Here is a 14707-nt window from a genome sequence, read left to right on the forward strand (position 1 = left end):
ATGTGAAAATATGAAAATAATATCCATATAAAACAGAAGCAGAGATGCTGTTGAAGAACTGATTGAGTCTGCATTTGACTCTCTTCACTGCTGCTCCACTGCAATATGATTCCTTTGTTGTAATTAGTGGCTACCATGGCAGCAAATGCAGCGCTCTGAAGTGGAGCCATATTAAAAACAATTAGAAAGTAAGACAGAGAAAAAGAAAAAGAAAAAAAAAAGGACGGGAATGAAAAGATACTCGGTTTAAAACTTTGTCCTCATCAGCACATATTGTACAAAAGCTGGCATATGTTCACAAAACACACACACACACACATTTTGCAGCTTTTTTTTTTTTTTTTAAGTATTGAATAAATGAGTTTTTACATTATTCAGAGTGCATGTGCCGATCGTCCCATTAAGAGCAGCAGCACCTCAACAGCCTGAGGGTGGATGCAGGGGGTGAAGAAACATTGGTTTAGGTGGAGAATATCCGATGATGTCCCCTGTTGTATTAACCACACACACACGCACACACACACACATATATATATTCATGTACACTGATGATCTGCCATATTGAGTGCACTCTATTGTTTACAGCCCCCTGGACAGGGTCTCCAGATGGCAGGGTGCCTATTACTGCGGCCCCTACTGAGAGGGCCCCACTGTGTTTGTGCACGTGTCTGTGTGTGTGTCTGTGTGTGTGTGTGCTTGCATTGCATGTGTTTATCTGTGAGTGTGTGTAGATGCAAATACACGCACACAGAAAAAAGGGACAGAAAGATTTTTTTTACCCAATAGTCAAGTGCATTTCTGTATATATGCGTATGACTGCAGGATAGGCCGAGTGTGTGTGTATGTGTGTTTGTGTGTGTGTTGTGTGGGATAAAGGTGAGCCAAAGGCAACATACAGTGAGACACCAGTGTGGCATTCCTTCAAAGGCCTCATCAGAGCCTTTTTCTCCCCTACAAAGGAGAGTGGAGTGTGTGTTCCTCCAGGGGATTAGCTCGGCCTCGGTCATTAGGCCTCAGCCAAATACCCCCGAGGAGACGCTGGCTGGATCTATAGCATGAAACACATACAACACTCACACAGCTGTATGCTGGGCCCAGCTCATGAATATCATTACATAGTAATGGAAGATAACTACCCAGGGATGAAGCTCGGCATCACACAATATGTTTTTACATGTGCATTCAGGACAGGAGTGGAATCTGAGGACGTTGAATTATATAAAAAAAAAAATTCTTAGCTCAGTGAAATGTTTAGTGCTGCAGCAGAGGAGAGGAGAAGAGAGGAGAAGAGAAGAGAAGAGAAGAGAAGAGAAGAGAAGAGAAGAGAAGAGAAGAGAAGAGAAGAGAAGAGAAGAGAAGAGAAGAGATGTTTTTCATCTCTGTCACTTCTCGTTGGCAGTGATCCTCTACCTCTGACCTTTCCCGCTGATGGAGCCCTGTGTTCCACATTACAATACATTGATCAGTGGAGGAAGAGCCGAGCATCAGTGCCGCGATCAATCTTCGCAGGTCGCCCCTGGGAACAAACAGATTGCATCTAACAGCATTATGGCAAATTGGATTGAAAGGACGGCTGGACTGATTTATTACCATTATCAAAATCAAATAATTATATAAAAGGGAATGGTTTCAGTGACAGGAAAGGCAAAACTACTTTTACTCTAACTGAGCAGATGTAGGCTAATATATAAACATATAATATATATTTAACATTTCATGCTATGAATTGTGCACAGAATTACATAACTGAAACTCTGGTTATGATTTGTTTGGAGATTAAATGGTCTGTAAGACAATTAATGATCAGCATGCTAAAGCAAAATGCTACTTTGGATATTTGATTGTTAGTTGGACAGAACAAATAATTACAGCAACTTGGTTTTGGGAATTTGTTATTAGCCTTTTTAACAATTTTTCAGATGTTCAATTGACTAAAATTGTAATAAATTAATCCAGGAAATAAAGAGCAGATTGAGTTTGACATAGTTAATCAAATAGCCTAGTTGTTTTCACCCAAATTTGCAACTACAGTGTGCAACAGCAAAACTTTATTTGCTGTTTTGCTAGTGTTGAATGTATATTTCTTGTATTTTTAATATTTCTGTGCACTAATCATTCAGTAATTGATAGGAAAATTAGACATTAATGCAAAGAGGATGATCACACTTGACACAACACCTTTAGATTACCACATTGCCTCTATATATTTTAATACTACTGTTTTTGTTTCACCATTACATGAGTGTTTGACACATCCTGACGAAGAATCACACCATCAGAACGACATCAGTCAGTTTGGACTTTGCTCTAAAAGTGTGTGATGTTCATTGTAAAACTATTACTGTGTTCTTTGGCTTTAATACAATACAAAATGAATCAAGGCGGAGCAGCAGAACCTGAAGCAGGAAACTGTGAGCAAATGACACAGTCCCAGTTAAAAACTATAGAGTCGTAGAAAATAACCACAATATCTCCAGGAGAAAAAAAAGAAAATTCATGGTTCAGTCGATATTTAGAGCCATCGTGGTGACAATCTGAACTGTAAAGACAATTCATTACCTGCAGGATAGCTGACAGGACGTGCGCTGTGATGCTTCCCTTTTGTATGGCACAGAGACACACTGACATTTCAACATAATGGTGCCAATAATGCATTCATCTGTTCAGCGCTGATGGACCAGCAGTCAGGACTAGATGTGATAGTCAGGAGTGACATGATATGGACCTGGAGCTGCTGCTGCTGCTGCTGCTGCGCTGATGAGAAACATTTGACTTTTAGCATTTGGATAAACAGACGACTGTGAAAGGCAAAGAGACAAAATGGGTTTTATATCTTGTGCTAATAGGAATGTGGCATTACAATACGCTGATATTCATATAAAAAGTCTGTATTGTGAAGTCATATTGAGTTATTAAAGTTAATCACACATGTTCCTATTATGTTTTTATATATTTATAGTCGTTTATTCTCTCCCTCTTCTATCATCACCCCTCTTTGCACAGCATTGCTCTCTTTCCTGTTCCCCTTTTTCAGTCAGTGATAAATTATTTACTGCGACTATGGACAAGCTACAAGCTCTGCATGTGGTGCAGTACAGTATAGTGCAGCCACGTCGCCCAGGGGCGGAGGAAGGGGCTGGGTGAGACGGGTGGCCGGGCATTTTTTTTTTTTTTTTTTTACAAAAGAGCGAGCAAGCAAGGCAAAAAAAAAAAATTGCAGTGCTCTCCAAAGGTCATCACCACCCACTGGGTCTCCTATGATATTTTCATTTCTGAGATGAAAAACACCCACTCTGCCTCACTCAGCTCTCTGTGTACGTGCACCACCTTCAGGCCTGCCACGGTAATCCCCCAGTGGCCACAGTATGTGGTAAGAATGATGAAGGGGGGGAAGAAGAAGAGGAAGAAGATGAGGGGTGTATGTGGCGAGAGTAAAGGTGTAGTTGGTGGAGAAAGTCTAAAAGGGGAGGAAAAGAAAGTGAGAATAAAAGAAATTGCACAAGAGAAAAAAGGCAAAATACAAAAATGAGGGGGAAAAAGGACAAAGAGAAATGGAAACGCAGAAAGGAAGGCAAAAGATGGAGGTAAGGAGATAAAACAAGGAAGAGATATGGGGTAGAAAGAGGAGAAATAAGAGACTTCATTACAGAGACGTGTCTTCTGCTAAAGCTAAAAAAATCAGATAGGCTCTGATTGTTTTCTCTTAGATACACTGTAATCTCACTGATCTCCAAATAGTGCTGTAATTGGATTCTTCTGGGGATAATCAGAAAAAGAAGTCCTATTAACCGCTGTCTCTTTTTGTATCTAAACAAAAGGACGAAGACAAGGATGAAAAATGATAACCCAACACACAGATAAAGCCTTGTATTTTTTTTGTAAAGGTATGATAAGAAAGCACATTATTGTGTAATAATTAGGCTTTAACATAGTCAAAGTGTCATGTGTTTGTAATGCTAAAATGTTTAGCATAGCGTACGCAAACCAGTCCAAACCTTAATGTCTTGTCTCATTACTGTTCATGAGAACAGTGACACTCTCATGACCCTCATGTTAAAAACACAGTGGGCTGGTTTTCTCTATTAATTGGTGATAAGACGTGATGTGATTTTCATTTAAGTCACAGGGATAGACAAACATCATGTGCTTAAGATGATAACATACAAACAACTGTAACTGTTTAGTGTCTTTATTGAACACAGTTGTCAAACTATCACAGATCTGGTGGGGGAAAAAAAGTGAGTAAACATTTAGATTTAGAAGAACCATTGGTAACATTAACCTCAAACAAGGTTCTCTCAGACCTGCAAAACGTTCAAGTGGAATTGTTACATCTTTCTGGTCTTTGTCTAACGGTTTTATTTCAGTGTTTACAGTCATCGTCCTGCAGCATCACCTGACTTCTACTGAGCAACTTCATTGTCTTGCTCTAAGGCCACAACCACAACCAGCAGCCAGTTAGCTCGCTGCTAAAACTGGGGACATGATGAAACACATAATGTGCTGATATGATGCACAAATAACTGAAGTGTGAAGATAAAAAGTGTTTCATGAAACAAACTTCATGTTTTATGTCACTAACCACTCGTTTCCCCGGCTTCCACTCTGTGGGCTATGCTTATATTTAATATTATCAGTCTAAAGGTGAAAAACTGCAATGCAGAATTATTATTTAGTGTAGGAATGAAGTGGAATAAAGATTTACTTGTGTACTCAACATTAAGGTGATACAGATATAACTCTGGGTGTAGAGTCTTCACTGGATACGCAACATGAATATTGTCATAAAGGTCTATCTATCCTTCGATCTCTATTTGAATCCATTACACTCTCACTATAACAAGACCAAGTCCTTGTTTTAAATGTGTATCTATTCTAACTCATTGCCACAAGACTTTTATTTTCAGAGATTCTGTGTTTTAAAGGTCTTTATTCTAAATGAAGGTGAGCTCCAGGAAGTTAAATAAATATTAATGGTATTTTAACTGTTCAAACCCCCAGTAAAGTCTGACGTTCTTGAGGTATCATCAACAACATGGACACCAATTCTCATTTCTCTTCCCTTTTAAGACATATAAATTATACAAGTGGTCTGTTCCAGTTCAGCCATAATTATATTTACAAGGACTTGCCCAAGTGCTGACCCAGTACACTCCATCTGTTTCAGTTGCAACCTCTCTATTGTTACAGGCAGCGCATATATTGCTGTTAAGCTTCATGCATATTTATTGTGATCTCATAATAAAGGATAAGTCGCTGTGTGGATTTTCTGATTGATTCTTCTTTGTGTTGCTGATCAGAGGTCAGCGGGGCTCTTCCACTGACGTGTGCTGTTACACACATAAATAAATAAACACACGGAGCAAACATCTGCCACAAAAACAAAAGTTGTTTGCATTTATATTTATATATAAAAAAAACAAACTAAAATAGCTTCCTTTTTAATTATATGACAAGATATTGTGCTTTGAACATTTCTCATATAACCCTGAAGCAATTACTGTCATTGAAGGTGTGTCAAATTAGTGTAAAAATGTAAAGCCGACTGTTAATTAATTCTTCCTTTGAAATGGCATTAAAACTCCCCTGAAAATATAAACTGCTAATTGCCATGGTAACTCTTAAAGGGGGTGCTGCTGAGGAGGATATAAACCAGGCTGCACGAGCAAAAAAAACAACTTTGCTGTAGGTTCATTTGAAATCTTTCATCCGTTAACATTTTGTCATTTCTTTCCCCTCTGCAGCAGGGCAGGGAAGTGGAGGGAGAGGGGGAGGGAGGGACAGAGCTGCTGGTGCTGCACAGCGCTTTTAAATTTCACTTTCCTCACAATCTCAGCTTTTTCTTCTTCTTTTTCTTTAATTTTTCTGAACTCGCTCGGTCCTTCCCTTTTCATCTTCCTGTCTCCATCTGTTCCTTTATTCTGCAGCCAATCCCTTTTAAGGCCTCAGCTAAAGTTCAGTGTTTTTCTGATGCCAAGGCCAATTGAAACTTCTTTCAGGGCATCTATTGATCCTCTCTGCTCTGGTACCATCCCTCTCTGTCTCTCTCTCTCTCTCTGTGTTTCCTTTTCTGTGTTTCTGTCTATGTCACTCAATCCCTGGGACCACAGAGAGAGCGTCTCTGTCCCCGCTGGCTTGACCTTTTATTTTCGACTGGCACATCTCTGGCCCTCGACCAGTGCTGTCACCTGTTAGCAGCCCGGCCGGCGCCAATAGTTTTACATTGAGATTCAACACACATACATACATCTCTGCCTTTTCTTTTCTTCCTCTTCTAGAAAATGCACAGCTCCAGAAGGTGTTGAGACTGTCAGTGCATTAAAAAAAAATGTTGTTTTTATGACATTTTTTATTGATAAGCTGACAGTATGTCAGTTTAAATCACTCTAATTATGACGGGTGAAAAGGAGGAAGTCAGGAGATGCAGCGTATATCTACCTGGGGATGGACGGGTCAACTAAACACTGACCACAAGATGCAGCTTCTCAGTTCCTGTTTCCAACCGTCAGCATTGTTTCTTTCAACAACAACAATCATTTTATATGAAGGTTATACTGTAAAAAAGAGACGTTGGTTTGTGTTGAACTGACACAGGACACCACAAACCGACCCACTGTCTCACTAAATCCATCTGGTTGTTAAGTTTTTCTTGGGAAGAGGAAGTTTGTGCGGTCGGCTAATTAGCTTTTACTCAGAAAGTGGAAGTTCTGGTTAAAGAAGCTGTTAGCCTAGCATGTTAGCACTGATTTTGACCTTTTGTTTTTATTGCTAAGTCATGGTGTGTTATGTATGTTAGTCTTATTTTCCTCCAGTCTAACAGGAAATTATTGTGTTCTAAAAAATTTTAAAGTTTAGAAAATCAACCCTTCTTTTTGATTTACTTCTATATAACAAAAAGTTATATTTTTGGCCAAAGTGCAAGCATGAAAAACTTACTTTTTTTCAGTTTGACTTTGATTTAATCAGTGCCTTTCTACCAGACCTCGCTCACTCGCTTACTTTGTCTGAGCATTTCCTTCACGATTTTTATTTCCATTTCTGTCACCTTCGCCTCTTCTCTTTCATTCTCTTCCTCCCTCACCATCGCCTCGGCTGCTTCACAGCCCTCCGTCCCCTCCGACCTCTCTCTCTCTGCCTCCTTTTCTCTTGATTGACCGCCGTTTCAATAGCAGTGGCCAAGGTTATTTGGCAGAGAGCACAGAGCACATTTGTTTATCCACAATCTGCAACTGAAGAAGAGACTCTGCTGTTCTAATGGACTCGGAGAAGAGAGAGTCCTTTAAACTGGGTTTTAAAAAGAAGGCCAGCAGAGTCCCTCTTTCTCTCTTTCCTCTCCCTCTCAGCCTTTGTAGACGTTGACAAAGGACGCTCTCTGTGTTTGACATGGGACCAGATGTACCCAGGCACCAGACAAGATGCTAACCCCTGGAAACACTTATGTTTCTCAGGCTATATGGGATGTTGGAGCAGCACTCTGCAGATTTGCACATTGGCAGATGGGTTAACATAAAGAATGATAATGATGATGCATCAGCTCCAAATTTCCAGGAGAGATGAGCCCTGATACTTTACAATAAAAGAAACCAAAGGGATCAATCTAAGCTGCTTGTCAGTATTTTTTCCAAAACACAAATGTTTTTCTGATCTGATCTGTCTACCTCCCTTTGAGGTAGACAACACTGCAGCCTCTCAGAGCTATTGCAGAGGTTAAGGTCTGGTTCTGTTGGACATAGAAAACTATTCAGCGAAGGTTATAGGAGGAGATTGCAATGGATTAAAAGTAAATGGTGTTGACTGTTAGCAGTAAACAGGAAGAAATAGCAGCAGGTGGGGTGTAGTGTTGTGATAATAGGATTGTTTCATTGCACATTTGGGGGATTCAGTGTCATGTATTCTCCCTACTCAGTTGTCAAGCATGTAAAACATCAAGACGCTTTGTGTATTCACTATAAAACCTTTTCTTTTTCTTTTCCTGAGCACACTGCACCATCTGAAGGTTTTGGAGGAGCTGAGACTGTCACAGACTCACAGTGGTAGAAATCCACACGTTCAACCCACCTTGTGCATTTTCTCTCCTTTCATGATTCTACATTGTTTTCAAAGCGTAAAAACTAATCATTACCTATTCAAAGCCCATAATCAGCAGTAATTGCTAAATGAATTTTTTTTTTTTTGCAGAAATAAAAGACTTCATTTTTTTTTAAGACATCACCATCATTATTCCCATTATGAGTCACTGTTTCCTTCTGTTCTTGCACACAGTGCTGTAGCTACAGTATAATCCAGCTCTGTGTCCCGCTGCTTCAGACAAACAATGGAGGACAATCCAGAGATGGACTGAAGTCATGTGGGGGGGGGTCAGCTCAGCAGCTCCGTCGTCAATTTGCGGACTGTATTTCAGCTTTTTCTCAGAGCAACAATCTACAAATGTAAAAGGTAATGTTTGACTCAACACCTGACAGTTGCTGGAAGGAATTTACCTTTTATTTCATTCATAAGTTTAGAGCAAAGTCTGTGTATCTACAGTAGCCTATATATTAACATCCTAAAGACTGGACTCATTTACTCGATTCAAGATAATATTCAGTAATGTTTAGTTGGTTTCCAGTTTAATTTGATTTAGTTGAGGTTTTCGGTCTTGTAAACGCACTCTTTGCTCCAGGGTTGTTGACTGTTCTCCTTCTGTCCTTGGTAAGATAAACTGGAGCCTGAATATTATGTGTTGTTGTTTTTTTTTTTCATGGAGCTAAAATCAATCATGTTTCTTTGTGTAGAACTGTATTTTAATCAGCAAAGTCTTTCTGCCGTAGAGGCTTCATGAAGTCATGAGAGATAGTAACTAACACGTTTAGACTGCAAATTAGAAATCACCTGGAAAAATATGACTGACTTCAGTTTTTCTTTTCTTTTTTTTACTTCCCTCTCAGGAGTTTTGGTGAATAAAAATAGTAGCACTTTGTATTTTACCATTTTGAGAAAATGTGCTGCTAATATTCAGCAAAATTCTGCATTTGACAGAGCCACACCTTCAACATGACTCGTCTTAAACACTTGTTTTCACGTATACTTTATTACATTATCTATTTACACATACAACAGTATATCTCTACATAAAGAACGTATGGATCTTCTTGTTTTCTATAGGTGTATAGTTTGCTGTCATTACTTTGTGGAGCAGAACTTCATTGCTTTATTTTTAAAGAGTGATATCTATAAAGTTTCAAGTGCTGTCTCTCTGCGTCTCTGTGACCTAGTGTCATTACAGCACCACAGTTTCACAAGTCAGTGCATTCACGAAGGTGGCGTCACCGCTCGGAGGAGGACTCGGGGAGGGAGCCTGCTTTCTCCTGTTGCTCTTTTCCCTGTCCTTTCTACTCCCGCATTCAACAACAACAAGCTCATTAAACTGCAAGCAAACTGACATTTCACCCTAACTTCTCCCTCTCTCGCGCTTGTTTTACATCATTAAGTGGCAGCGTCGGGCTCAAAGGTAGTCGGGCAAACTCTTTGAGAGAAACGGCTTCGCCTGGCAAGCGAGCGTTTTGATGAGCTTGTCACTCCCTCACCCCAAACATGCCTCATTAGTAGTTCAGTCGAAACACCTATCTGCACTCCCTCCATGTCCTTCTCCTCCTTCCTATTACACACACACATGCACATACGCACACACACAAACAGTTTCTTTCTCTTTCTGTCTCCCTCCATCTCCCATCTCCCTCTCTCTGGCCCCCTCCTGTTTTTCAGCACTAATTAGCTGGCTTCTCCCTCCTCTGTGCTTCCCCAGTCACATCTCAAAGGGAGATGGATATGATTTTTCTTTAACCCAAAGGCCAACTTAATCAGCTGAATTAATGACTTTATTACCCGATAGGCTCCAGGCCATGCAACACATTTCTCTCCAATGCCCAGCGCTCCTCTCTTGTATCTCTCCCATTCCCTCTTTTTTTACCCCCTGCAGGAATTTTTACATTTCAAAAATAGAAATAAGACACGAGAAAAGAGAGGTGCAGAGACCTGACAATGGGTGGTGGGAAGATATTATGAGAAATATGATAATTGCAGAGATATGGAGTTACAGGTGCACCCTAATGACTACTTTAACAATTAGCTCGGAGTCATTTATGTATAAACAGTGTATGTGGGGGTGTTTCCAGAAAATGGAAGAAAAAAAATAGGCTACATAATCAAATTGTCATTTAGTCAAAGTAATCATGTCTGGAGGTAAAAGAAGACGAAGAATATTTGGTTGTTACTATTTCTGTCACATCACTAATAGACATTCTGTCATTTAAACAACATAGTTAATTAACTAGCAACTCTGTCGATTTGAAGATGGAAAATGACAACACTCACACATACACATACACACAAGCAGTGAAATTTGCTGCAGAGCTAAACGTGTAAACCCTCCCTTTTTTTTAATATGGCTGAAATGCAGTAATTAGTTGATACATCAGTGTCTGTCAGTGAGCATATTACCACAATTGGAAAAAAAAAAAAAAACAGCACTGATGAGGAGACGCGACATTAGTCTTCTCATTTACTTGACAAAACTCCAGCAGAGCCCAGGGCCCATACATCGAATTAAGTTCGAATCATGTGACAATGAAATAATAAAGTGGTTCAACATATATAAGGAAACCCGCTGTGGAGACTTTTTACTGAGTGACCCGAGGACGCAGCAAAGCTCGACAGCTACAACTGTGCTCCACCAGGGATGAAGGATATTATAATTAGCAGGCAGAGAAATGCACGTACATGCATTCATTCAGTGTGTGGTTTGGCTGAAGCTTCATGTTCATGTCCTTCCTCTGATCACATCTGCAGTGTGAGTGTGTGGGTCTGTCTGCAGCCATGCTAGCAGCTCTGTGATGCTGCACACAGACACACACACACACACACACCGCAGGCTCGGAGTTAAATGCTAATGTTAGCATCTTAATGTTCACAATATCTGTGCTGATGTTAAGCAGATATAATATCCACCATATTGTCTCTATTAGTTTGATTTGGAAGAATGCTAACATGTATTAAATACAGTAGGCAGCTGGGGTTGATGTGAATATGATTAGCTTGTAGCACAAGATGTTAAGCTTGGACCAGTGATGCTGGATCAATAAGCAACACAGTTACACCACTAGTGTCTAAAAAGATAGCTACATTATTTCAGGCTGAAGAAAGTTTGAGATGATGTTTGGTTACTGTTCATCAGGAGGAAATTTCAGATATCACTGAAATGTGTATTTTCAAAGGTTAATAAGCATTTTCTGATTTTGTTTTTGCAAAAAAAAAAGAAGAAAAAAATCATAGGGCTGACCAAAACTATTATACTGTATATAGGCCTACAATACATGTACAACTACAAGCAAACAACCCTAACCACTATGTGGCATCAGATAGTCATAATTAACAGTTAATAAACACATTTAACACGCCTGACTAATATCACAATTATACATTTACAGTTACACCATGTAACCTAATACACAAGTCTTTTAATTCTGTTCTGCTTTTCAGTTTTACATTAAAAACCTTTTTTCCTCTGTGTTGTGTTCTCTGTGCGAGATCTGCAACCGGTCTGAGAGGTATTTATATTGAGAAATGTCACTGTCAGTTAATGGTAAATATTGTGAAGATCACGATAGACTTTTTTATTTTTCTCCTTTTGATGTTTACTTATAGTGTACAACATTTTACCTTTCACCTACAAATGCAAAAGCTTATTTCATCTTATTAATAATTCAGTATGAAGAACCACAATTTGCAGTTTTGCATGTTTTTTGGTTATTTATTTTACAACTGTTTTTCCAGTTATTAGAAATATTTCAGATTCCATTATTTCTGATGATGATTCGTCAAATGTAAATTTTCGCTCCGAGGCATAATAAACAACAACATGCAGGGATAATGTGCTATAGACTGCTGCAAGCTACAATATATTTCTCCCAATCAACACCATTAAAACTGATAATACAGTTATTGACGATACTTGATGAACTGCAGGTGAATTGTTTATGGGTGGGGGGGAGAAAAATAAAAGAAACTCATTAGCAGCTCATGCCAGCGTGGAGGAGGAGGATGTCGAGCGCACGTGTGAAAAACAAGAGCATGCACGATAATTCACATGTAATTTCTATCACTATCCAGTTTGTTACCGTCACTAACGACCTAAAGTAAGAGGCTGCGGCTCCGTTTGTGCTGTGAAACTGGTCTTTTAGTCGCTTTACGAAGCCGATTCATTATTTTGTTTACTAGAAATGACACATACACGCTAGATACCAGAGGTGACACTCACACAAAGCACCAGCAGATACTTTTACAGGATCTCTCACCTGAATGCAAACACTGCCTGTCAGCAGCAGTGTTGAGACTCAAGGTGTGAGTGATGGGTTTGTTACACTCAATTTTTTTTTTTTTTTTTTGCTAGAAACCAGCATCCACTTTTCCTCCTATTCCTGCTTTAAATAGTCGCTGCTGTCCCACAGGGCCTATTAGTCAATTACACCTGAGCGCTGCTGTTTAATATGGGCTGAAAAACCTACCTGAGTTCTCAGCATCAAACACTTCCTTTGCTGTACTTTCTATTTTTTTCTGTGGTACTATACAGTAATGAACGGAGAGAAGGTGTGTGTGCCTGCATGTGTGTGTGTGTGTGTGTGAGACATTCAGAGAAAAAGGAGGAATTATTCATTAGCTCTCTATTTCACTCTCTCAGCCTCCCTCCTGATCCCCGTGTTCAACAACTCTGGGGCAAATGCAGAATTGCAAATTAGCTCCCGGAAAAGAAAAAAAAAAAGAGAAAAAAAAATCGAATTAATTGGTCGTCCTCTCAGGCTTCTAGTCAAAGTTTGGGGCTGATGTGTCAACGATTTCCCCCAGAACGACTCCAAACAGCTCAGTGCAATATGGAGCAGAGTGGGAGGAAGAAAAAAAAACAAAAAAACAGGAGCAGAGCGAAGCAGCACTCCACAAAAACAAAACCCTATACCCTCTGCGTGTCAATTAATAGAGCACTTCAAACTTTCTGAGTCGACTTCACCCAAACTGCACAATAACTCCGTCGTCACTTCAGCCTCTCTGCAATTTCACAACCAGTCAGCCTCAAATTAGAAGTCAACACTCGGCTGTGGGATTTCTGCGCGGCCTGGCAAACACGAGAAATAGCTTTAGGATTTCACAACATTAGTGGAATTAGATTTTAACCGTTTGTAGCCTCCACGGTGCTGGTTGTGTTAATGACTGCTGCTCCATATTTATACATGTCTGTTGATGGAATTATCACCTACTGGTTTTATATTTGACCAGACAGTGACTGGCTGGAAACAGACCAGTGGAGTGACCACAGTCCAGTTGGACGTTGTGCATTTAAAGATGCTCCTCAGAGCTGAGAGCAGACGACTCCGATGTTTATTATGGACAAGGGCTGGATGGAGGAGAGAGAGGGGGAGCTGCTGCTGCTGCTGCTGCTGCTGCATCCACTGTGCAAATACTAGTCCTGAATCGCCATCTAGTGTTGCATTAGTGTATTACAAGTGAATAATAATGTACTTTTGATCACTGTGGCTCAGTTTGTAAATATAGTTTTCTGTGCAAAGCAAAATAATGCACTGAGCCAAACTGATTTACTGAATAATTCTGACCTTTAAACACAAAACAACCTCACTAAAACAGTGCAACATGTTCAATCAGAGTCATAGCCTTCAATAGAACAAATTATTTCACAGACTACTGTGCTTATATGAGATGAATGCAATTAATTTCCTGTTGATTACGATCAAAATGTTACAATATTGCAACAGTATAAACTTTGTTTTATTACATTATTACAGTATCGCTGTAAGTTCCTTGACGACAGTAATGTTCAGACCACAGACAGCTGATTTTAGGTGATTGTATATCAATTCATGTATATTTATGCGGCCTTTAATTTAATTAAGTAGTAAACACACAATACTACTGTACTTATTTTATAGAACTGTTTCTTTATTGTATTATTACCTGTTTATTAGTTCTTAAAATGGCATGCCCTGTTGGATTTTATATTTTTATATTTGTCTCATCTTAATGAACTGTCTGTCCTATGTGGTGAGCCAAAGACCATTTTTATTGTATTGTATCGCATTGCATTGTATAGTTTGGTATATTTAATGATCAAATTACATAAACAAGTTCAGTGTAGTTTTTTCTTTCTGATTGACATGTGTATAATCCTGTGTGACAGCCTCATTTATGTAATTATAACCATTAAATCAGTGGCATTGTGAAAACAGAAACCTTTGTTAAGAGAACAAATACACTGTGATGCTAATAGACTCTCTGCTCCTGCTCTCTAATTCAATACAGACTGGGGTATGTTTGGGGTATGTGAGATTTTGAGGTCAGAGTGTTGTGAGTTTGTTGAAACTGTGGTGAAAATGAAGCCAAGATAAGCCCAGTTTTTAAACATTTAAAGCCAAATCTTTCGTGCAATAAAAAAATAAACATTTTAATATTCATGATAACAAGAAAGAGTAAGAGTACTCCATTTATTTTCAAAAAATGGATAGATAAATAAATACAAATCTGATCGCAAAAGTCTGTACAAATGAGTCAACAGGACTACAGAATAAATGTCCAAGCACCAGAGTAGAAAACGCCACAAACATCTGTTAAAATCACTAAAAACTGCTTAATTTAAAAATCATGTATCGTCAAATGTATATAAAAA

This window comes from Trachurus trachurus, assembly GCF_905171665.1.
Source record: "Trachurus trachurus genome assembly, chromosome: 16".
NCBI classification, from domain to species: Eukaryota; Metazoa; Chordata; class Actinopteri; order Carangiformes; family Carangidae; genus Trachurus; species Trachurus trachurus.